Consider the following 26527-nt stretch of genomic DNA (forward strand, 5'->3'; position numbering starts at 1 on the left):
CCTACTTGCAACGACCCGCCCTAGGCGACGGGGTACAACTTGGCGGCGGTCCCTACTCTGTCTAAGTGCAAGGGAGTACAAACAGGGAACACGCAAGGGAAGGGGCAGTAGGCCACGGAACGCCGCGAGGAAACGGAGCGGTGAATGAGCCAGTCAGGATCAGGATGTAGTGGAGTATACAAACGCAGAGCACGGAGCAGGAAGCAAGCCAGGGGCAAAGCGAAGCAGGATAAGCGGAACTGAAGCAAGGCAGAAGCACGGCAGAAGCAGGCTGGAGCAAGGCAGCAGTGGGGCCTGGAATCCAAGAAGAATAACAAGCACTGAGGAAGAGAACACGGCAGGTATAAATGAACAGGGGGCGGAGCTAACTCCGACTGACAAGGCCGCGATAGGCTCTCCCACTCCTGAGCCTGCCACCCTGGTTGGTGGGAGCCGGTGTCAGTCTAAGAGGTCTGGCCTCAGGTGTCGACTGATTAATCTCGGGAGTATACACAGACGTAGTACCTGGCAGATCCTTTACACTCTGTCAGGAAGGTCAAAAGCGGCCAAAGAGGGAAGGGGTTAAGGAAGAATGATGGCAGAAAGTCGATAATCGTAGGTATCAGTACTTCCGATTTAGTTTGCAGTAATATACAATTCACTCCTGTATTTCACTGAAGTCACGTTGGAGTATTCTATGTTGTTTGGTAAGAGTGTTGTTGTCAGATTGCTTTAAGAAAAGAATGATGTCAGAAAGCTGAAATACATAGACTATGATGTATAGAGCTACAAGCAATGAAACTCCATAGTCCTTTGTCTGGTTTAGGTCCAAGTGGATTGAAGAAGTCGGCCATTGCAGAGTTTCAGGAGACTGTCTGTCATCAAATACTGTAGAATCTAATGCTATTATTCTTGACCTCTTGTAGGGGAGCAAAGAACAGTACCTGTTGCAGCTGTTTCATGTGAGGTGGGCTTACATGAAGCAACCTCCTTCTTCTCACCTGGGGGTCTTCTGTGCGGTATATTATCCTCAGACCCACTTATCTTTTCCTCCAGGTCAAGGAATTTTCCGTCTAACAGAGGATCAAGTTACAACTGCTCGCAGGTCTCCAGTAATAATTGGTTTCTCTCACGGGTGATGAGTCGGTCTAAATAATATGTGCAGATTTCTTCACATAGGAAGAATCGATCCAGGTATCTCTTCTTTCACACCTCACGGCAGTAAGGATGGTCAGCAGCAGTACCTTGAAGAGACTTCTCCAAAGCACTGTAAATAAACCAGAATGTAAAACTAATTGATCATTATAAAGTTTCACAGATTAACGGAATAAGGCTCTTCAGTACATTTATGTTGAGCCTCCTGCACCTGAGTCTTAACTCTCTCAGGCTGGGTTTACACTGTGCGTTTTTGCCATGAATTTTTTTTGTTTTGGTAGATAAACTAACGTGGAAGTTCATCAAACCAAACAAAAAAAGAATGCTAAAAACGCAACAAAAACGCACATTGTAAACCAAGCCTAAAACTTCTTCTGAAGCCTTATCACATATTGGACAAGGGTGTCATGTGACAAATATAGTTCTGAGTCTGTAGGTGTTATGGGCAACCTGGGTAATTTTCGAACAAAATTTCATAAGGAGTTAGTACATGGTCGGTGGGGGTCCCAGTAGTGGGGCCCTTAGCGATCATATATTTATCACCTATCCAGTGGATAGGTGCTAAATGTTCTTAGTGGGAAAACCCTTTAGCTTAAAGGGGTTTTCCAGTCCTAAGAAATTGTAGGAATTTCTTGACATAAATTTCTTGGTTTTGTATAACGGTCATTTAAGCACGACCATCTTTCGGAAAGCAACAGCGGTGAATTCTTTATTGCACGCATCATCGTTTTATACTCCTCATATTGTGCGTTCCATCCCGACAGGCCAATTCTTGAGGGCTAAATGAGTGATTTAATTCTCATCGGAATTTTAAAGAACAGGCCTCAAATCTGAAGCAGAGATTAAGACAACGTGGCTACAGAAATATAGATGCTGAAAAAGGATGCCAAAGAGCAAGGAGTACTAATCGGGACATTCTGTTGAGACAAAAGGTACGTAGATCAAAGGAAATCCGGTCAGATTTGTAACCAACTCTAACACACAATGGCAGAATGATCCCGATCTTAGGGGTGTTCTTCCACACCGACCATTGATGGTGGCTAAAAGAAGCAGAACACTAAAGGACATGTTAGTAAGAAGCCATTATGTACCTCCCTGTGTGTCATCGGGCCCTAAGTGGGGCTCATTCCCATGTGGCCACTGCTCTATCTGTAGCATGATTGTTAAGACAGACACATTTTGTGATTCATCAGGATGTGATGAACACAAAATTGTGCACGTCATTAATTGCAGTACCACGGGGGTCATATATCGCGCTACATGCACTTGTGGTTTGATATACGTGGGTATGACCACACGAGATCTGAGGGTACGCACCCAGGAACATGCCAAGGATATCAGGGCAGCAGTGAAATTGGACCCTCAGAAACTCATCAAATTTAAACCAATACCTAAGCACTTTAGGGAGAAACACAAGGGCAGATGTCAGGATTTAAAAGTTCCTGAAATTGCTAAACTTTCTTTGGGCTCCCGAGGAGGGAATCTAGCCAAACGTCATGAGCAAATTGAATGTCGTTGGATCATAAAGTTACGCACCCAAGCTCCTTTGGGCCTGAATGAGAAGGTATCATTTGTGCCTTTCTTATAGTATGGCTTTGCACAGGTTGTGAACAATATTGCCAGTGATATCCCCCTTTGCAGTATTTTGGGGATTCTTCCATTTTTATATTAAATGTTAGGGCTTCTACTCTTCTACTGGGGATTGTTGTTTGGTTTGGTTTGATGGGTTGTATATTTTGATTTTATTCTTTATCTTTTGTGAGTAACTGTATACTCCTTTTCTGGGTATAACGCTCGTTCATCGGCTGATTGTAACGTTTATGCAGCCGAAAATATTACCGTTGTTGGCAGCACATCTCCCTGTTCATTTTTTTTTTTTTACATAGACCAAAAGAATATTAAAAATAAAAACATTTTCGCTCAAAAGCAGTGGATTTTTTATTTTAACATATCTGGAATCGCGACACCTGTAAAAGTCCAAACTGTTACAATATAAAATGAAAACCCCAAAATCGCTGTGTTTTTTAGTCACCTCGTATCCCACAAAATAATTTTATAAAAAGTGGTCAAAAAGTCTTATGTACCCCAAAATGGTACAAATTAAAACTACAGCTCGGCCTGCAGAAAATAAGCCCTCATATAGACGGAAAAATTAAAAAGTTATGTCTCAGAATATGGCAACACAAAACAAATTTTATTTGTAATAATGAATTTTCTCCTTGTAAGGGCTTGTCCACACGTAACGAAAATGGCTGCGTATTTTCCATTCGGAGTTGCGAACGGATAATATGCAGCAGAATACAGTAGCAGCAAAGTGGGTGTGAATGAGCGAATGTTATCCACACGCTGCATTAAAATGTCAGTCCTGAAATTCACCGGCTGTATGTAAATTCCTGCTGCGGAAAGTGGACTGAATTCCTGCGTTTTTCAGAGGAAATGTCACCATCTCACAGACTTGGAAAAAAAACGCAGCAAAATCCGGAATATTTTCTACAGTAAAAAAATGCAGGAAATGTTTTTCCATAGCAGATTGTCTGCTAGTCCAAGCGGAAATTCCTGCAGCAATTCCGTTACATGTGGACAAGCCCTTAGAGTAGTAAACCATAAAAAAAACATATAAATTTGGTATTGCCGTAATCGTACTGACCCGCAGAATAAAGTTAACTAGTCATTTTTACAAACGGTGAATTCCATAAAAGTGAAACCAAGAAAACAAAGCTATCGCTGCTATGTTATATCTTCACTTTCCACACCGAACCCCCCCCCCCCCCCGCACAGAGAATTTTAAAAAAAATGGCTTTTGGAAGGTGGGGAGGAAAAAATGTGAATAAAAATAATGTCGGCGATGGGAAGGGGTTAATAATGTGCTTTGGGTTTGTGTCTGACTAAACACATAGACGTCATTCTTGCCTACTCTCCAGGATTGTCCAGTAGTCTACAAGAAATCTCCCGGCAGAGAAGGAGGTCTCCTGAAAGTCTCCTGACGGCTGAGAACAGGGGCTCTTGCTGCATATTTATTTCTATGGCCGCATGGTAGCTGTGTAAACATGTATCATTGAGCTCCTGCTTGTGGCTGCACGCAGGGAAGCACTCTACTGGCACTGTTTATGGGGCACTCTACTGGCACTGTTTATGGGGCACTCTACTGGCACTGTTTATGGGGCACTCTGCTGGTATTGGTAATGGAGCCATTTTGGCTGGTGTGGGGCAGTGGATGCAGCTTAGGACTCCTAGAAAACGATTATTTACCCTCACAAACTGAAATGATTGATTCCATATCAAGCCTTTGCTCTTATTTAGACTGGTACAAATCCTAGGATTTATTGACAGAGCTATGACAATCATGATGGATCCGTTGTGTAAAAGATCCCATTGACTTCTAATGGGTCAGTGAGGTTTCGGGCTCTAATGGTGTTGTGGACAGAGCCTAACCTGTGTAGAGCTTTGATGAATCATGAGCTGGGAAGACTTCCATTTACACCTCTTACAGCAAGTACTAAAGCCTCTAACATGTATTGTATATCTGACAAGTTACAATTCTGTATTTCACCCTCTGTCGCCGTACAGTGCTTTAATGAGACGCCATATCCTCCCTATGGAGTGTGGTGGAGCATGACACATTTTTTTTTCTTCTTACGGAATGTGTAAAATTAGAGGAACAGTGTAGGCCCATAATGCAATACAGATCCGTGTGTGTCTCTGTGTGTGTGTGTGTGTGTGTGTGTGTCTGTTTGTGTGTGTGTGTGTGTATGTATGTCTGTTTGTGTGTGTGTGTGTGTGTGTGTGTGTGTGTGTATGAATGTATGTATGTATGTGTGTGTGTGTGTGTCTGTGTGTCTGTGTGTGTCTGTGTGTGTCTGTGTGTATGTATGTATGTGTGTGTGTGTGTCTGTGTGTCTGTGTGTGTCTGTGTGTGTCTGTGTGTGTCTGTGTGTATGTATGTGTGTGTCTGTGTGTGTGTGTGTGTGTGTGTGTGTATGTGTGTGTGTCTGTGTGTGTGTGTCTGTGTGTGTGTGTGTGTGTGTGTGTGTGTGTGTGTGTGTGTGTGTGTGTCTGTGTGTTGCCCGATTTGGAAGTTTATGACAAAAAAAGCCACAACACCTAGCCATGAGAACCCAGGTGTAATGGGATGGGAATAACAACATTCACAAGTCTTGTACATCTTTCCGCTGTGGTAATTCTTGCCCCGGGGGAACCTCCTACTCTTACTGGAATCATTGAAGCAGAGGCCGGCGGTTATGTGAGGTGGACGTGTACAATATAAGACACCGCTGTCACAATCATTATCCTGTGTCGCCCTAGAAGGACATTATTTCACTTTATATATTCAGATGTCATTGTCGTATTTCAGTCTTGATTTTCTCCAAGCCTCCATGTGATTTTCCTCTTTGCCAGGACTAAGGCCCTGTTCACACGGCAGAATTTTCACGAGGATTCAGACGCATTTTCTGTGTCTGAATCGGCGTGAAAAACACTTGAAAAAAGTGCACCATTGTCTATAAGAAACCACCCATTTATACAGGACAGAATATTAAGCGGGTGAAATTGTACACCGCCTCGCTGAAAAAAAGTGACATGTCACGCGTTTTCCGTCGCATGTTCCACATCAGGTAATCGCAGGCAGATTAGCCCCATTAAATGGTTCTAATCTGTGTGCAGAAACACCTCAGTTTTTACTACAAAACAACTACCGAAATCTGAGGGTCGGCCGTGGTTTTCTACCACGGTTTCTCGACCAATTCCACGTCTGATTTTTCCATAAGAATAATCTGTCATATGAACACAGCCTAATGGCATGCGCAATATTTCCCCCCACCCAGAGGGATCCGGCTACAAGGAAGGCAGAATCGGCTTGTAAGAAAGTAGAATGTCATCGTCACATTTGCATCTTTAGTGTAAATATTGTAATGTCCGTCATCTCCTAAGCATGTCTATACATTACATATAAATACTTCTTTCTGTTACCTGTCTTGTGTACAGATTATACATCACGCTGCATGGATGGCGGACAGACTGTCAAACACATCAACTGTCCTTGTTGACCATAGCAACCAATCACAGTGCAGCTTTTTTTCAGAGCAGCTTTGAAATGAAAGCTGAGCTCCGATTGGTTGCGCCAGTCTTTCCTGTTGGACCTTTTTAACCCTTTCACTACCAGGGTTTTTTAGGCATTTTGCCTCTTACTTTTGTCATGTACAAATAAAACCTATATTACTAAGTACAAAAAAATCATACTAAACCCCCCATACTTATATATTTTCTGAAAGTAGATTCCTGGTACATTGTCCATTTGCCACTCCACATAAAATTGCATGACGGTCCTTGTGTGTATAAAGTGTCATTTTTAATTTAAAAAAATGCATACAAATTTATACTTTATGTCAACAGTGTAAACTAAAGCAGAAAATTTTATGCTCCAGGCATCCTAAAAAAAAAAGTTCAATATGTGCAGCGTTCATACATACATACATATATCATACATACATACACACATATATACATACATACATACATACACATATATATACATACATATAGCATACATACATACATACATCATACATATATACATACACACATACATACATACACACACACATACATATATACATACATACACACATACATACATACATACATATACACATATATATATATCATACATACATACATACATACATACAGTTTATATATCATAAATACATACATACACACACACACACACGCATATATACATACATATATATATATATATATATATATATATATATATATCATACACACATGCATATATATATATATATATATATATATATATATATACATATCTATATATATATATATATATATATATATCATAGATAGATACATACATACATACATACATACACACATATATATATATCGTACATACATACATTCATACATACATACACATATATATCATACATACACACACATATATATATATCATAAATAGATACATACATACATACACACATATATATATATCATACATACATACATTCATACATACACACATATATATCATACATACACACATATATATATATATATCATAAATAGATACATACATACATACACACATATATATATATCATACATACATACATACATACATACATACAGGGGCATAACTAGGAAATACTGGGCCCCATAGCAAACTTTTGACTGTGGCCCCCCCTCCCCTGGGTGTCACACAACCCCCCCCCCTTGTAGATAGTGCCTTTTTTACAGCCCCCCCTGTAGATAACGCCATACAGCCCCCCTGTAGATAACGCCATACAGCCCCCTTTGTAGATATCTACAGAGGGGGCTGTATGGCGTTATCTACAGAGGGGGTTGTATGGCGTTATCTACAGGGGGTACTGTATGGCGTTATCTACAGGGGGGACTGTATGGCGTTATCTACAGGGGGGCTGTATGGCGTTATCTACAGGGGGGCTGTATGGCGTTATCTACAGGGGGGACTGTATGGCGTTATCTACAGGGGGGACTGTATGGCATTATCTACAGAGGGGGCTGTATGGCGTTATCTACAGGGGGGACTGTATGGCGTTATCCACAGGGGGGCTGTATGGCGTTATCTACAGGGGGGACTGTATGGCGTTATCTACAGGGGGGGCTGTATGGCGTTATCTACAGGGGGGACTGTATGGCATTATCTACAGAGGGGGCTGTATGGCGTTATCTACAGGGGGGACTGTATGGCGTTATCTACAGAGGGGGCTATATGGCGCGAACGCCATACAGCCCCCACTGTAGATAACGCCATACAGCCCCCCTTGTAGGAAACGCCATACAGCCTCCCCTGTAGGGAACGCCATACAGCCCCCCCTGTAGGGAACGCCATACAGCCCCCCCTGTAGGGAACGCCATACAGCCCCCCTGTAGGGAACGCCATACAGCCCCCCCTGTAGGGAACGCCATACAGCCCCCCCCTGTAGGGAACGCCATACAGCCCCCCCTGTAGGGAACGCCATACAGCCCCCCCCCCCTGCAGGGGCCGCCATACAGTCCCCCCTGCAGGGGACACCATACAGTCCCCCCTGTAGGAAACGGCATACAGCCCCCCCTGTAGGGAACGCCATACAGCATCCCCAGCCCCCCCAAAAAATGCGACCTACAGTGTGTCTTACAAATAACATGCATCCCCTATCCACAGGACAGGGGATACATGTGTGATCGCTGGCAGCGATAAGGAGAACGGGGGACCGAAAGTCCCCCGAAGTTCTCCATGACTAACCTCGGACTTCCGGCGTCTGCGCAGCTCAATAAAAATGAAAGGAGCGCTGGTCACGGATGCGCACAAGCGCGACCGGCACTCCATTCATTTCTACGGAGCTGCCGACACAGACACCGGAAGTCCGAGGTTTTTGATGGAGAACTTCAGGGGACTTTCAGTTCCCCGAACTCCCTATCAATGCCAGCGATCACACATGTATCCCCTATCCTGTGGAGAGGGGATACATGTCTTTTGTTTAACTCCGCCGTAGTCTTCAGTGGGGTCCCGCTGTAGCAGCCATAGCGGCTGCTAGGGGAGCCTCCGGCCATGGTGGGGGCCAGTGCCGGTGGGCGACACGGGCCCCCTCATGTCCCTCATACATATATATCATACATACATACATACATACATACATACCACTTGTGCCTGTGTCTACATGTACATATATTATCTCCATAAAATTACAAATTGAAAACACCAAAAATGTGGTTTTAAGCAGGAAATGTACAAAAAAAAAGTAACAATCTATAAAATGCAGGGATTACACACCTAGAAAAATTAGGCGTCCACAAAGCTCCTGTTTTCCTGGAAGCAGACAACCTGACGATTGCAGTTGTCTTGACGTGGTCCTGTCGGCCGTGTTCACCTTCACTATCACACCTTAGGGTATGTTCACACGAGGGCGTCTGTAACGGCTGAAATTACGGGGATGTTTCAGCCTGAAAACATCCCCGTAATTTCAGCCGTAACGGCATGTGCAGGCGCTTGAGTGCCGCGTCCATTACGGACGTAATTGGCGCTGCTATTCATTGAAGTCAATGAATAACGGCTCCAAATACGGCCAAAGAAGTGACAGGTCACTTCTTTGACACGGGCGTCTATTTACGCGCCGTAATTTGACAGCGGCGCGTAAATTACGCCCGAATTACGTCCGTAATTAGTGCGTGTGAACATACCCTCAGATATAGGATAGAGGAATTTATTTTTAAAAACAAATGCATTAAAATGCACATTTGTGCCTAAAACTCACATACAATCAGCGATTTTGAGAAAATATCATTTACAATGAATAGATCAAGGTGATAAAAGCTTATATATATATATATATATAGCACACAAGAAGACAGCAGCACTCACTAATGAATAATCGACCAGGTGCCCAGCAAAACGTCCCGATCCTAGGACGTATAATGATATATAGCAGAAGAAAATTTGCAGCACTCCAACATGAAAAAAATGGTGGTTTATTCAATCCAAACTAACAGCAACGTTTCAATCCTACAATAGGATCTTTATCAAGCCTTGATAAAGATCCTATTGTAGGATTGAAACGTTGCTGTTAGTTTGGATTGAATAAACCACCATTTTTTTCATGTTGGAGTGCTGCAAATTTTCTTCTGCTATATATATATATATACCACATACATCTACAGCCACAAAAGTGTGCGCTCTCAAAACACTGAAACAGAAGCCCTACAATATTTGGCCATCATCCATGTATTTGAAAAAAAAAAATACTCCACACAACAAGCAACTTCTACTGTATGCAACCAAAATCGCACATAGCACATAGCATAATACGTGTATAAAAATACAACTTAGCTCTTATTCACACCAGCGTATTCCACATCCGTGTTAGGCCTTATTCACACGAACGTGTGCATCTTGCAGTTCCGTGTGTCATCAGTGAATGCTGCGTGGCTGCGTGATTTTCACGCATATGCCATCCTTATGACACGCGGTTTTGATGTTTAGAAAAAGAAATGAAGGATGTGCTTTTATTTTTTCCTTCACTTATTTATCTACTGTTGCGCGAGTCACGTGCGACACACGGAAGTGCTTCCATGTGCTGCGCGTGATTTTCACGCACCCACTGACCTCAATGGGTGCGTGATGCGCGAAAAACGGCCAAGCATAGGACATGTCGTGAGTTTTACGCAGCGGACACACGCTGCGTGAAAATCACGGACTGTCTGAACGGCCCCATTGACTATAACATAGGTCCGTGCGACGTATCATGGACGTTAAACGCGTTCGTGTGAATAAGGCCTTACGTGTGTTAAAACAACGGACATCACACGGACCTATGCAATTCAATGGGGCCATTCAGAATTAATACTAGGAGTAAGAAAGACAAAGTATTAGGACAAATCCCAATCAATGGAAACATTTTCATGTAGAACAGAGACCAGTCCCCAACATTGTATTTTATAGCTTTAGGTGTATTATATATTATCTCATTTTTATGCTTCTACAATGTGTCTCTTATCAGTGAGTTATTATAATGAGCTTTATTCTTATTATATCACAACAGTAACTATTATGGGGTTTCTGAGGGGGTTCATACAAATATTCACACAGAGACACTTTATTAGGAGTCCTGCCACCCCTCCCCCTACAATGCTGCAGGTAAACATTGCGGACGTCAGAGTGACAGGCGGCATGGATAGGTCCGCTCCCGGCCGCCCGCTTTTATTACTTGTAGTAATGATAACAGTAAGGTAAGCAGTGTCTCCCCTGACTGCTAGCAAAGTTTGGGGTACATGTCTGGGATACATGGCACAAGTGCCCAGCGCTGAGACACCAAGTAGTAGAGATGACTCCTGAACCCTGTACCTTTCCTTCACCACGACATTACAATATACAATATTATATAGTACAAGTCCTCAGCAGTTACATGACATGGAATCAGTGGCTATTACAAGATGTTTGCCCATTTGGCCTAGGTATTTAACCGGTCAGGGGGCTTCTCCCATATGACTTTCTAACATAAATCAGGAGCGGACGTACTATATGTGAGAACTGTGCAGTTACATTGGGGCCCAGCAGGTCAGGGGGCCCTCTGCCACCCCGAAAGTAACTAGTAGCGTCCTAATGTCTATTAGATTGCATGTAAGGGTTTGGGCTAATGAATTTCTTGTAGGCAATAATGTGTGGCAAGAGCTCTTGGCAGGGTAACCGTGCCTTATATCCCCCAACACTGCTCCACCCCTAATCCCCAACAACTTTACTGTACCCCTAGTCCCCTCAACCAATTACCTTAAATCTATCTTCAGGCCAAAACCGTTCCCTATTGTTCCCTTACGTGTCCCCCCTAGACTACATGGCACCACCAGTCATATGGCCATCTTCATACTATACAAAGAAACCCATTACCTACACGATCCCTATCCCTATATATAGTAACTAAAGATGGATATACCTCATATAGATGAAATATTACTTCAGAGAGTCCCCCTGGCAGCAGGCAGCCGATCCCAAGGTTTTCTGGAACGAAAAGTTAAAATTATGATGTGAGCTTAGTATGGGTCATCATATCAACAAATATATGTTCAGCCAATTGACAACATTGGGGAATTTGTTCCCGCAGCCTCTCATGTGTCTCTATAGGAACATTCTGGATGACATCACATTATAGAATTTCTATAGGTTGTTATTTTCTATAATACTTACATATATACGGTGGATCTTCTAGCATGTCGGCTGTCACTGGTGCCACATATTCACATGTCTTATATGTCTGTAATATACATAATGGGTTTACTGCATATACATAAAATAACCCCATATCTATAATGTATAATAATATATTTACTGTCACACATGTCATTATCTATCACAGGGCGAGTCAGACATTGAACACATTTTGTAATGTAACGTAGACCCAGGGAACATAACTATAGGGGTGAAGAGGTTGTAGTCACACACAGGCCCTGGTGTCCATGACTGGCATAAGGGGGTCACAATCTGAACAAATCCCCAATGCCGCCATCACCTGGAGGAATCCTGATTTTACTTGTCACCCCCTTGACTGCCCTAGACCACCATACAATGAAAAAACAATTCCCCTTTACTGCCTTAAACCACCAGTGAATTTACACTGAACCCTTTCACAGCCCTAGACCACCAGATAAATATAAAAAACTGTATAGAAACATGACCCTGTGGGATGGGGTGGGTGGGTGAGCCTACTTTACTTGTTGCCCAGGACCCCATCTTACATAAAGCCTATTGTGTCTGTGGGAGTGCAGATTATATATGGTATATGATAGTTGGCAGGACCTGGTATAGATTTGGCACCAAGGCCCCGGAGCTTATAGTTATGTCTCTATATAAACCAGAACTTAAGGGAAACTATAGAGAACTGTGGAGTTTCTGATTCTTCTCTCTTTTGTGGTGTCTCTGGACACATATAATGTGGATACATGTAATGAATATTCTGGGCATGTACCGGGTTACCTGACAACATATAAGTTTGGGTGGCAGCTTAGTCTGGATGCCATAGTTGACCACACCGGGTTTCCAGGCTCTTGGTCTCTGTTCCTAATATATTACGGGTTTGTAGCTTGTCAGTAATAAGCGGTCACTACATTTTGTGTAGGACATTTTTTTCTATTCTTCCATCTACCACCCCCAGCATTGAAGCGAGGAATATTAGGAAGAGCAACCTTGTTTTCTGAGGGACAATGTGAGAAAACTGAAATTGGGCTCTTGGAGAAAATATCCATTATTGCTATAAACCATCCAGCCAGTAAATATGTGAACGTGTGTAGAGATAAAGAAATATTCGGCACTTACCTTGGACTCTCCTACTTTATATGCTGGGCATTAGTTGGGCGCTCTCCTTATTTTTGGAGCAGCCCTCCTACACCTGGACCTGAGACCATCACAGAGCTCTTCATTGGGCTGTTACTTTTTTATTACTCCTGGAAATGTAAGAAGAAATTGACAACTGGGTGACGTCCCTTTTCTCAATGGCCATGGTCTGATACAATACAATGAGTGCTGACAGTTTCATAATGTTTAGGGACACGTCCTATAGACAAGATATATTGTATCCCCCATATTTAAACATTCCCAGGCGGAATTATAGAGGAATGGAAAAACTCAGAGTGCTAAGAGGAGATGCTCCAGCATTATAATTTTATGGGAAATACAATTATTTACTCGTCATAAGAACAGACAAGTCCAGAACATATGACCAGTATTATATACATAGAAGAGATAATCCATCATTCCTGGGATTGGAGGTTAATTGTAATAAAATATTATAATATAAGATTACACTTCTTGGAAAATACAATTTGACAGTTATAGATTTAGACAGCAGTGGATTTGGTATCGCTATATAGCAGGTAATGGAGTTGGTCCTCTCCTCTTTGTGGCTGGGTGGTGACAACCTGTGCAGGACTCCGCTCTCCCGAGGAACTACATTGGCAGCAAGCAAAGCGGTGGAGAATTGTCCCAAAGGTCATGGGAAGGGAATGGAGAGGTAAACAAACATCACGCCCGGCTCTCCTCAGTAGCTACATTGGGCCCCATAATGGAGGGCCCAGTTTGATCTTTGCTATGAGGACCCCAGTCTTCTATGTCCGGCTCTATATCCAGGAGTAAGATTATGTGACTGTTTGGTGAACTTCTTGGTGTCAGTAGAATAAGAGTGTTCATGATAACTATGACTGCCGCCACGTGTCAGGGATCTATCTGCCTATGTGACATGGAGGAATGGCTTCAGTCATACACAACAGTGCCGTCTGTTTTCTGACCAGATAATTTGGGACGTGTGTGAGTAATATGCAGGAAAGGTAAATCACAGGAAGGAGAGATCAATACCTGAGCGCTGTATTCAGGACACTGTCCCGGCAGCAGCAGTTCTGGGACTAATCAAGGGATCTGTTCAGACAAGATCTAAGAAAAAGATACAAAACCTCTGATCACAGGATAGATACAATAATAGTTGTCATGTTACCAGAGGTTACACTTATAAACGTATACATTACACGTATACACTATTTAACATTGATGTCTATAGGTGACAGATGACCAACATATGACATATATCAGAGGTGTCCGTCACCGCCATCCTGTAAGAAACGTGTACAGTATGTTAAAGGAGTTTTCCCATGAGCGACTTATATGACGTAACCACAGGATATGTAATAAATGTCAGATAAATGCGGGTCCCACCTGTACACCAATCTCTAGAATGGGGCCCCCTAAACCCTGTTCTAGCATTTTGTGCTCACGCTGACTCCCGGCCACTTACAGATTACATGGTCGGGAGTTACGGAAACAGCGTAGCTCGCTGAACTACGCTGTTTCTCTAACTCCCATAGTAGTGAATGGCAGCTACGGAAGCAGCATAGCATGCGAGCTACGCTGTTTGGGTAACTACTATTCAGTTCTATAGAGCTTTTCCCCTTCATAGTAGGAAATCAGCCGGAACACAAAAAGGTAGAACAGGGTTTAGGGTGCCCCAATCCAGAGTTGGTTCTCTCTGGGCTGCAATACCGAGCACAGCCACTACCAAATGCATGGAGCTTTCCTGGTAAACAATGAAGAGGACATGTGGCTGACCAGGGTGGTGCGGCCCCTTTACCCAGCTGATCATGGGAGTGGTAGGAGTCAGATCTCCACCGATTTGATATTTACTATTAATAATAAAGTTATGGAAAATCCCTTTAAAAGGTAAATAAGACATTTTATACAAAGGACAGAACATACATATAAAATTATAGAGGATCTGACGTCTCACCTGGCATGTCTGTCCTAGAAAATACTTGAGAATTCACATTTCCATTCGCACATTACTGACTGCTGTAATTTTCAGGAAATAATAAATTGTAACTTTAATGGGGAAATAAATAACCTCGAAATCTGAATGTAAAATCCACATGTTCAGTTTTTACTTGTGTTCATACAAACATTTTACTGGAACTTGAAAAAAAAAAAAAAAAACAACCCTGTCAATTACAGGGAAAAAAATCCTTCTACAATCATATAGTTGTGGTGAGATGCTGGTTATAAATTGCTGCAGTAATGTCCAGTGTGAATCTGGTCTTATATGAGAATTCTAGAGCGTAGATATTTCATGTATCCAGTAACATGTATAATTAATAACACTGATATTATAGCTGATAAATAATAAAATGCTGCATCTTACCTGTCAATCACAGTCCTGGTCCAGATGTTATTCCCAAAAATTGGAGAAAAAGGCCAAAAATCGTGATCTGTAGGAAACACACTGATCAAATATCAAGTGCAAAGTGAGTGGAATCCAGCTGCACATAGAACTTAGCTAGTAGTACTGTCTATGACATCATCAGTGACATCATAAGTGGCTGCAGTATCGGTTACATCATCGGTTATCTCCTCCTGCCTGGATAGACTGTCTGTGTATACACTGGATATAGGCGTTACATGGGACTGCTGTTTTATAAGCATGGAAGATACATGCCCACTTGGTCAAAAGCTAAAAAAAAATGCCCAGTTGGGCATTTAGATTTATGCTAATAACTTTCTTAAATAGGTCATAACTTGGTCAAAATTGATTGTTTTTCTAAATAAAAAAACACTGCTGTGATCTACATGACAGCGCCGATCACATGTAGAAGACAGGCCACGTAGAATGCGGTGACACAGCCTCTTTAAGTCATTGAAAACCATTGAAAAAGTGAAATTAAAGTTTCTTGCCGCGGCGCTGTGTATTTAATGCGTTAAAAGTCAAGTTAAAGATCTCCACATCTGTACATAGAAGGGGACATATTGCAGAACAATTATATCATTAGTGTCACTTATATAAATTGGAATTATGTGTAAAACTGTCACTTCTGTCTGTAAAGTGGTCGTCTCGTCATTACAAGCTCATTTTCAAATAACGTTTTCTCTTTATTCCGGAGACGCTACAGACACCGACCAATAGGCGACTATCTTTATAGACTGTGCGCCATTTATAATATTTGTGTCTTCTTTTAAGCCCCCTCAGGCACCAGCCCCCGGTGAGACTTTTACCTCTGTAACCCCTATTATTAAGCCCTTGATGATTATACACCGTTCAGCCATAACATTAACCCCTTAAGCCCCCATGACATAACTGTGCACCATGGATTGTCTTACATAAGGCCACCATGATGTACAGTTACGTCATGGTGATTGTGCGGTCACCGATATTGGGAATTATTAGGGATACAAAATCGGTGTAAATGGGTCTTAAAGGAGTATTCCCAGCTTACATATAAAGGACGTGTTCACACCGCTCATCTTCAGGCGTATGTCAGAGCGTAAAATGGTCGTGTTACGCTCCAAAATACACTTGAATTAATATTAATAGGAAATACACCGCGCAGCTCATATGAGGTGTATTTTTTTGCTGCTGAATTATTAAACACGTAAAACTACGCTTTATAAAAAAGAAGGGACACGTCCCTTTCGGAAGCATTTTAGAAGCTGATTTTTCTTTTTTCCCATGACACTTTAACCCCTTCCCCCTGCTTGCATTCTGGGCCCTAATGGCCAAGCCATTTTTTACATTTTTCCATTGTCACATTCGAAGAGCTATAACTTTTTTATTTTTGCGTCAACATAGCTGTATAAGGTCTTGTTTTTTGCGGGGCGACTTGTAGTTTTTATTGGTACCATTTTGGAGTAGATGCGACTTTTTGATCACTTTTTATCACATTTTTTTTAAGTCAGTATTAACAGAAAACAGCAATTCTTCCATAGTGTTTTATTTTATTTTTTACGGCGTTCACTGTGCGGGTTAAATAATGTAATATGTTTATAGTCGGGGTCGTTACGGACGTGGCAATACCAAATATGTGCATCTTTTTTGCTTTATTGTGGTTTTTTAATAGTAAAGCAGTTTGTAAGGGGAAAAAGTGAGTTTTTCATTTTTTTTTTCACATTTTTTCAATTAACTTTATTCAACTTTTTTTTACTTTTATACTAGTCCCACTAGGGGACTTCACTATGTGATCCTCCGATCACTATTATAATACACTGCAATACTTTTGTATTGCAGTGTATTTTTGCCTGTCCGTTTAAAATGGACAGGCATATGCTAGGACATGCCTCTGGCATGACCTAGCAGGCATTCATTACAGGCAGACCTGGCAGCCTTTATTAGGCCCCCGGCTGCCATCGGAGACACAGACACTCAGCGATTTTATCACCGGGTGTCAGTGGGATGAGTTGGAGCTCCCTCCCTCTCTCCAAAACCACTCAGATGCGGTGCACGCTATTGAGCACCGCATCTGAAGGGTTAAACGGGTGAGATCGATACTAATATCGATCTCACCCGGTCGAGCAGGGACGCCCCCAGCCCTCAGCTACCTCTGGCAGCTGAGAGCAGGGAGCTTTGACAGTTCCCTGCTCTGTCTACTTTATTCTAATGCAGCGACGCGGAATGGCGGCGCTGTAGAATAAAGCCCATTAATGACCGCCGTGAAAAGGCTTATCGGCGGTCATTAAGGGGTTAAAAAACTCTCTGAAAATACGCCTCAAAATACGCTCAAAAAATGATTGGAATATCAGCTGTAAAAAACGTCCGGATTCAAAGTCTGTCTTCTTTTAATCTCAGCCTCGTATTTTCATCCTAAACATCTGCGGTGTGAACCTGCCCTCACATGCACATTTCCTGCAGACCTTACCCAGTCATCGCTACTTGCTTCACCCTAAATTTGTTTTGGGGAGCAGGGGGTTTTCCTTTCCCAAATCCCAGACAACACTTTTTAGGCTGCATTCACACACAGCGCTTTGCTGCGTTTTTGTGCTTTTCGTTGTGGTGTTTTTAATGCAGTTTCTGTGGTGTTTTTTCTTGCTGTATTAAGTGCGGCAGATGTTACATTAAAGTCTGTAGTAAAATATCAAATGCATTACACACAACTGCGTTCTGGTTTGTGTCGTTTTTGAGGCAATTTTGTGATCAGTGGCATTTTTTTTCCACACACTCTGGGTATAGCGTTTTTTTCAGGCGTTTTTTCAATAGATTCTATATAGGACTTCAAAAATGCCATAAAACAAAGCACGTACAAAATGACACCACATAAACACGCCACTAAAAACGCCTTAAAAAAAACGCTTGTTTCATTTTAATAACGCTGATGTTTTTAGAAGCGTTTCGGTGCAGTTTAAAATGACAGAAATTTTCTGTGTGTGAAGGAGGCCTTAAAGAGGCTCTGTCACCAGATTAAAAATGCCCTATCTCCTACATCATTTTATGGGCGCTGGAATGTAGTTAACAGCAGTGGTTTTTATTTTGAGAAACAATCTTTTTTCAGCAAAGTTATGACCTTTATTACAATTATGCAAATTAGTTTCTTAATGCCCAAGTGGGCGTATTACAAAGAAGTGTATGACGTTGACCAATCAGCATCATACACTTCTCTTCATTACACCCAAGCTGGTTTCACTGAACAGCGTGATCTCGCGAGACCACGCTGTGACGTCACTTCCGCCCACAGATCCTTCATCCATGCGTTTTAAGACTGAACATAGATTATCTCAAGGCGTATGAGAAGTTACAGTCGTCGGATCTGCAGCAGCAGCAGCGGAGGAGGCAGCATCACACAGTGCAGGTAAGCATATAGAACTCCCTAGAGGCGAAGGACCTGTGGGCGGAAGTGACGTCACAGCGTGATCTCTCGAGATCACGTTGTTCAGGGCATTTTTAATCTGGTGACAGAGCCTCTTTAAGGTAACGCTGTGGGAAAGATATTGTAACCGAAAGAAATTGATACATAAATTTCCCTATGCATAGAACATATCCAAAGCCGCCCCTGTAGTTTTCTTCACCATAGTGTCCGTATCCCTCTCTATATGACTGGACACAATATTGTTCGCTGTGATGGCGACTTTCCTATGATGCACACGGATATGAAATTCTTACATGGTGTATGGTGACGAATAAAATAAAAAGATACAATATATCACTGCATGTAGAGTTTCATATTATATATACTGTAAGTGGGAGTGCGGTTTGCATTGTGTTATTATTTAGGATTTGAACAATATTTTCCTATATGATCCATGAGAGGATTGGGATCATTTCTGGGGATAGTAATTCTCTTGAATTCTAATGAAACCTGGTGTCACACAGAAGGATCCTTTCTTTTTGAGTCGTGTCTTGTCTTCTGCTCTCCATTTATCCTGGCACTGAGACGGCCTCCCCTTTCCAAGGGAGACTAAATGTCAAGAAATCACTACTTGAGAAATTCCCCAGAGTGCAAGTTTATGGAATTGCTATACGATAAATTCCCCAAAGGCAGCTGGAGACCGTCTGGATGAAGTGTGCAGGTAAATTAGCTACCTCAAGTCCATCACCACTCTGGTCAGCATAGTCTAAGGCTACTCTATGGTCTTCACCAGAGCCCACCTCAAGGCAGGTTGGATTTGGCTGCATAGAACCCAGGTTGCTTTTATGGAATACAGTGTTGGACAGGAGGTGCAATGCAGGCAATGCCAGAACGGAAACCAGACAGATAGAGGGTAAACAGCAAGCGGAGTTCACAACCAGGAAATACTAAAAGTCCAAATCCCAAAACAGAAGAATACCAGGACTTGCAGAGGTCAAAACCAGCCAAGAGCAGAATGTCCAAATTTGTGAGCAGAGGGAAAATCCAAAGACAAAGTCGAGGACCAGTTCAAAGAGTCCAAACAGTCAAGGTGATACAGAAGCTTGATCAGAAACATGCAAACACATGAAATCACAAACAACAATGAGAAAACTGAACAGATTCGAAAACTCCACCCTTAGCCCTGATAGGACGCAGACAGAGAAATAAGATCGGCTCTGCATCAAAATCCAGGACCATCCAGAAGGTTGGATAGTAGTCATGACAACCTTAAAGTGACCGACGTTCCTAAAATTAAATATTAAATAAATCACTTGCTCATAATTATTTTTTTGTCCCATATGTCATGTAAATTGTCCAAATGTTTGATCCATTTTCATGAAACATTAAAGATTTTGTTTTTGGAATCGTTATTAACATGTTTTTTATACTAATTTCTGTGTATTGTGCTTTGATTGCGACACATTCATTAGTTTTCAATTACATTTTTGTTTATTTTCTTTAGTATTTACAGTATTTGGAAGAGGGTGGGGATAGTAGCCAATCAGATCATTGGACAGATCCAAGCAGCAGGAGAGGAGTGTGCTGATCTTGTGGGAGTCAGTGACCTGTTCATTCATCTGACTATCTAAAGTGGATATAAGTAGTTATCATCTTGAAAGACTAGACCACATATGACAGCATTTGATGTGGCTAAAAGGTTACGGCCAAGGTTTGACAGCAACACAGATGGGTTCGATTTGCGGTCTTACCATAAATCATGGGTGAGTAATGTTCTCTATCGAAATAAAGATCCAAGCAACCTTGTCAAATGCTCTTAGTTTTCCCGATATTCTCAATGTTCCTTGCAGGTGTCTCCTATTGAGTATCATTGACGTCACCTCTGAGTTTGCAGGTAACACTTCTATTAAACTGTAATATGCGGCCAACTCCGATTCTACTACTAATAATGCTGCAATAACCCAGCTCTTCTAGGCAGAGTACATCACATACTGTAAAACACATCAAGGCCACCAGATGTCGCTGTGCTGTCAGTTATCTACACGTTTTCTGCTAGCAGGTGATTGCAGAAAATGTCTTTAGTGTAAACCTCAATGTGGATGTTTAAAGTATTTAACCTCCTTATGGACGAGGTACTTACTGCATCAATGACCAATGTTGTTGATGAAACGACCCTCCGACACTTTAGTGAAAAGTCGTCTTCTAAAACGTTGTTATCTCAATGAAATAGCCAAATTGAATATGATAGAAGAAAATTTATAATAAGTCATAGAAAAACCATGAGTGGTCTTCTCAAAGATGTGGTCTTTTGGAGTAGTTTTGGTACAGTAGGGGTGACGTATTGCTGCTCAATGCAAATAACCCCTTCCCGACATTTGCCGGATGGATATGTCATGGTAAGCTAGTGCTTCCCGCATTTTGCCGTAGCCATACGACAAATGCATGGCATCGGCTCAGAAGCTGAGTCGGTGCCATCATCGCCGGATGTCAGCAGTATCTTACAGCTGACATTAGGCTGTAATGCAGGAAAACGAAAGAATAGAGGATCCAGCGCAGTTAGTTAAAATAGAACATTGTTCCAATTTTATTTGGAGTATTAAAACAAGATCAGTCCCGAGTGTAATACTTAGAGATAGATAGAAGGTGCCTACGCGTTTCAGACGCACACCACGTCCTTCCTCATGGCTTTTTGTTAAATGACAAGCTATCAGGGGGAGGTTTATATCCGGTTACCTGCAGGTGGTAATTAAACCTAGTAGCTGCAACTAGTTCAGCAGGGTAATGCTATTGGATGAGCAAGGTAATGCTATCCAGCATATTGGTTTTTGAACACAAGAGGGCGCACAACTAGCTTGAGCAATTTATGAATGGAAGCTATGTATCGTAATGGAGCTGTCCAGCAGAATGGTGCTGAACTGAAACGCCGGTAAAGTGTTATGTTGTTATTCTATAGTAGTTGTCATGTTTATCATATCATGGACACTGAACATGTCCAAAAATGATGGAAATACCAAATGTTCTAGTTGTAGTTTAATGAAATAATATTTAATTTGTAAGGCTGACGGATATAAACCTCTTTAATGCTCACATCGAGAGATTAAAAATATGTATAATAGGCTAAAAAATACAATATTTCAAACAATTTAAAATAAATTCTGAACTGAGAAGATTACTATAATTAAGTGTTTGGGGCAGACATAAATATTATTTTCTTACCCATAAATGTTATAACAGATGGAAATAATGTACATCGTACAGAATAGTATGACCCGACAAATGCATGAAACCTATCAGTGCAGGAGGCCAAAATCTGGTGGGACCTGACTACCCTACGTAATTATATTACAAAACAGATGATCCCAAGAGGCTTACGCCTAAGAAAAAGCCCTACGTTTGTTTATTCTGAAGAGTTCAACACACAATGGAATTCTATACTATCTGAATGTTCCATAAAATTAATGGAATTAATAACCAGTCATGAGGAGGCCAAATTGACAGAATTGGATACAGATATTTTCTCACTGAAGGAACAAATGAATGCCTTTTCCAGCTCACCTGCTTTCATTTCATTGGAACAACGTACCTCTCTTTATTTGGAAAAACTAAATAAATCTATAGCTGAAACTAAAAAGAACAAGTTCCAAAGAGATCTTAGAGACTATTCAAATAAATAAGTATATCAATGGAACAGAAGAGACAAACTACATAAAATTAAACCTATTCTTAAAAACCGCAGCAAGAGAGGAGATCAAATACTAGTCTGAATAGAGTCAGTTTCAGCTCCTCTGAACCAGACTCTTTTGAGGGGATAAATGGAACCTCAGACAGTGATAACTCCAGGAATTCTTATTCCAAAATATATCAACCAATTACCAAGGTCAAGAATTCAAAAAACGAGGAAGGAGGGGCGGCAGGAAACATAAATCAAAGGGATCTGTAAAGGATCTGCCAGGCACAGCTTCGGGGTTAACTCCCAGAACTAATCAGTCAGCACCTGAGAATACATCCCTGAGACTGACTCCTGCTTCCACCATTCAGGCTGGCAGGCTTAGGAGTGGGAGAGCCTATCGTAACCTGGCCAGACTCAGCTAGCTCCCGCCCTCGGTCTATTTAAGCCTGCACTTCCTGTCCCTCGGTGCTTGTGATTCTTTCCTTGTGGTTTCCTGGCCCAGCTACAGCTCCTGCTATTTTTGATCCTGCTCCATACAGACCCTGGCTTACCGACTACTCTTCTGCTTTTCGTTTTGTACCTCGCACACTCCTGGCTTGACTCGGCTCGTTCACCACTCTGGTTGCTCACGGTGTTGCCGTGGGCAACGGCCCCTTTTCCTTGCTTGTGTTCCTTTGTATGTTTGTCGTGCACTTACTGAGCGCAAGGACCGCCGCCCAGTTGTACCCCGTCGCCTAGGGCGGGTCGTTGCAAGTAGGCAGGGACAGAGTGGCGGGTAGATTAGGGCTCACTTGTCTGTCTCCCTACCCCCTGCCTTTACATAATCACAAGCCCATACCTAGTCTACCCCTGGTCCCTGACACCACTATGGATCCCCGTGAGACCCTGGCTCAGCAAATGCAGGGTCTCTCCCTACAGGTCCAGGCCCTGGCTCAGAGGGTCAACCAGCCTGATGCTACCCTGGTAGTTCCCCTCACCGCACCTCTTGAACCCCACCTCAAGTTGCCCGACCGGTTCTCAGGGGACCGGAGGGCTTTTCTCTCCTTTCGGGAGAGTTGTAGGCTTTACTTTCGTTTAAAGCCTCATTCCTCAGGTTCTGAGAGCCAGCGGGTGGGTATAATTATGTCCCGGCTCCAGCAAGGGCCCCAAGAGTGGGCCTTCTCCTTGGCTCCTGACGCCCCTGAACTTTCCTCCGTTGATTGTTTCTTTTCTGCTCTCGCACTTATTTATGACGAGACTGACAGGACTGCCTTTGCCGAGAGTCAGCTGGTGACCTTACGTCAGGGTAAGAGACCTGTTGAGGAGTATTGCTCTGACTTTCGGAAGTGGTGCGTAGCTTCTCGGTGGAATGACCCTGCCTTAAGGTGCCAGTTTAGGTTGGGTCTGTCGAACGCCCTGAAAGACCTGGTAGTTAGCTATCCCTCTTCTGACTCCCTAGACCAGGTTATGGCTTTAGCGGTACGACTTGACCGACGTCTCAGGGAATGACAACGTGAACGTTTATGTGTTTTCTCCTCCGACTCCCCCATGATGCCTCCCGAAGCTCCGTTGCTTCGTTCCGCCCCGAAAGATTCAGAGATACCTATGCAACTCGGGGCCTCCGTGTCCCCCCAACAACGTAGAGAATTCCGCAGGAAGAATGGTCTCTGCTTCTACTGTGGGGACGACAAGCATCAAGTGAACAACTGTCCTAAGCGTAAGATTGCAGCCAGAGAACTTCCGCGTCTAAGTGATCATCGGGGAGGTCACTTGGGCGCACAGGTATTTCCCGTAAATATGAAACGTACTAAGATCTTGCTTCCCTTTCAGGTCTCTTTTGGTGGTAGGTCTGCTACCGGCAGTGCCTTCGTGGATTCAGGGTCCTCTACTAATATCATGTCTGTGGAATTTGCTATGTCCCTTGCTATGCCTCTGATTGATTTGCTTAAACCTGTCCCGGTAGTAGGTATCGACTCCACTCCTCTTGCTAATGGTTATTTTACACAGCATACCCCTGTTTTTGAACTCCTTGTTGGCTCCATGCATTTGGAGCAATGCTCTGTACTGTTGATGCAGGGATTATCGTACGATTTGGTTCTAGGTCTTCCCTGGTTGCAGTTGCATAATCCCACGTTTGACTGGAATACTGGGGAGCTAACCAAATGGGGTAATGAATGTTGTACGTCATGTTTTTCTGTTAATTCTATTTCTCCCCCTAAGGAGGCGAATACGCTACCCAAGTTTGTTCAGGACTTCGCTGATGTTTTCTCTAGGGAGGCCTCCGAAGTGTTACCTCCTCATAGAGAATACGATTGCGCTATCGAATTGGTACCAGGAGCTAAGCTTCCTAAGGGTAGGATATTTAATCTTTCTTGTCCCGAACGTGAAGCTATGAGAGTGTATATCCAGGAATCCCTGGCCAAGGGTTACATTCGTCCCTCTTCTTCTCCGGTAGGTGCTGGCTTCTTCTTCGTGGGGAAGAAGGATGGTGGTCTTAGGCCATGCATTGACTTCCGTAGCCTGAATAAGGTCACGGTAAGGAACCAGTATCCCCTTCCTTTGATTCCTGATCTCTTTAATCAGGTTCAGGGGGCCCAATGGTTTTCTAAATTGGATCTACGGGGGGCGTATAACCTTATTCGCATCAAAGAGGGGGATGAGTGGAAGACTGCGTTTAACACGCCCGAAGGCCATTTCGAATACCTCGTCATGCCCTTTGGGTTGTGTAATGCCCCTGCGGTCTTCCAGAATTTCATAAATGAGATTTTGAGAAATTACCTGGGGATTTTTCTGGTAGTGTACCTTGATGACATACTGGTGTTTTCCAAGGACTGGTCCTCCCACATTGAGCATGTCAGGAAGGTGCTCCAGGTCCTTCAGGAAAACAAACTGTTTGCCAAAACCGAAAAATGTGTGTTTGGGGTACAGGAGATTCCATTTTTGGGTCAAATCCTCACTCCTCATGAATTCCGCATGGACCCCGCCAAGGTTCAGGCTGTGGCGGAATGGGTCCAACCTGCCTCCCTGAAGGCGTTACAGTGTTTTTTGGGGTTCGCTAATTATTACAGGAGATTTATTGCTAACTTCTCGGTCATCGCTAAGCCCCTTACGGACCTCACTCGCAAAGGTGCTGATCTCCTCCACTGGCCTCCTGAGGCTGTCCAGGCTTTTGAGGTCCTTAAGAAGTGCTTTGTCTCGCCCCGGTGCTGGTTCAGCCCAACCAAATGGAGCCATTTATCGTGGAAGTTGACGCATCTGAGGTGGGAGTGGGGGCTGTCTTGTCCCAGGGTACCAGGTCCCTCACCCATCTCCGCCCCTGTGCCTACTTCTCCAGGAAGTTTTCGCCAACTGAAAGTAACTATGATATTGGCAACCGCAAACTCTTAGCCATTAAATGGGCATTTGAAGAGTGGCGCCACTTCCTGGAGGGGGCTAGGCACCAGGTAACGGTCCTTACCGATCACAAGAATCTGGTTTTCCTAGAATCTGCCCGGAGGCTAAACCCGAGACAAGCTCGATGGGCGTTATTTTTTACCAGATTCAATTTTTTGGTTACCTATAGGGCTGGGTCTAAAAATATTAAGGCTGATGCACTGTCGCGTAGCTTCATGGCCAGCCCTCCTTCGGAGGAAGATCCTGCTTGTATTTTGCCTCCAGGTATAATCATTTCCTCGATCGATTCTGATTTAGTCTCTGATATTGCTGCCTATCAAGGTGCAGCTCCCGGGAACCTTCCTGAGAACAAGCTGTTTGTTCCCCTGCAATTCCGGCTAAGGGTACTTAGGGAAAATCATGACTCCGCACTATCTGGCCATCCAGGCATCCTGGGTACCAAACACCTCATTACCAGAAATTATTGGTGGCCTGGGTTGCCTAAAGACGTTAAGGCCTACGTCGCCGCTTGTGAGGTTTGTGCTAGGTCCAAGACTCCCAGGTCCCGACCAGCGGGCTTACTGCGTTCGTTGCCCATTCCCAAGAGACCTTGGACACATATCTCCATGGATTTTATCACCGATTTGCCTCCATCCCAAGGCAAGTCGGTGGTGTGGGTGGTGGTGAATCGCTTCAGTAAGATGTGCCACTTTGTGCCCCTCAAGAAACTACCCAACGCAAAAACGTTGGCTACCTTGTTTGTCAATCACATCC

At 43.0% G+C, this 26527-nt stretch overlaps 1 long non-coding RNA gene across 1 annotated transcript; it reads right to left on the reverse strand.

Moving 5' to 3' along the window:
• Positions 1–589: 589 nt before the first annotated feature.
• On the reverse strand, positions 590–14086 carry LOC142698991 (uncharacterized). The gene is made up of 5 exons (XR_012865907.1): positions 13994–14086; positions 12959–13086; positions 11834–11900; positions 11583–11647; positions 590–1246 (listed from the first exon to the last, which is right to left on the reverse strand). It is a non-coding gene; the product is annotated as an uncharacterized LOC142698991 (long non-coding RNA).
• Between the last annotated feature and the right edge of the window lie 12441 nt (positions 14087–26527).

Source organism: Rhinoderma darwinii, unplaced genomic scaffold, assembly GCF_050947455.1.
Source record: "Rhinoderma darwinii isolate aRhiDar2 unplaced genomic scaffold, aRhiDar2.hap1 Scaffold_106, whole genome shotgun sequence".
In the NCBI taxonomy this organism is placed as follows: Eukaryota; Metazoa; Chordata; class Amphibia; order Anura; family Rhinodermatidae; genus Rhinoderma; species Rhinoderma darwinii.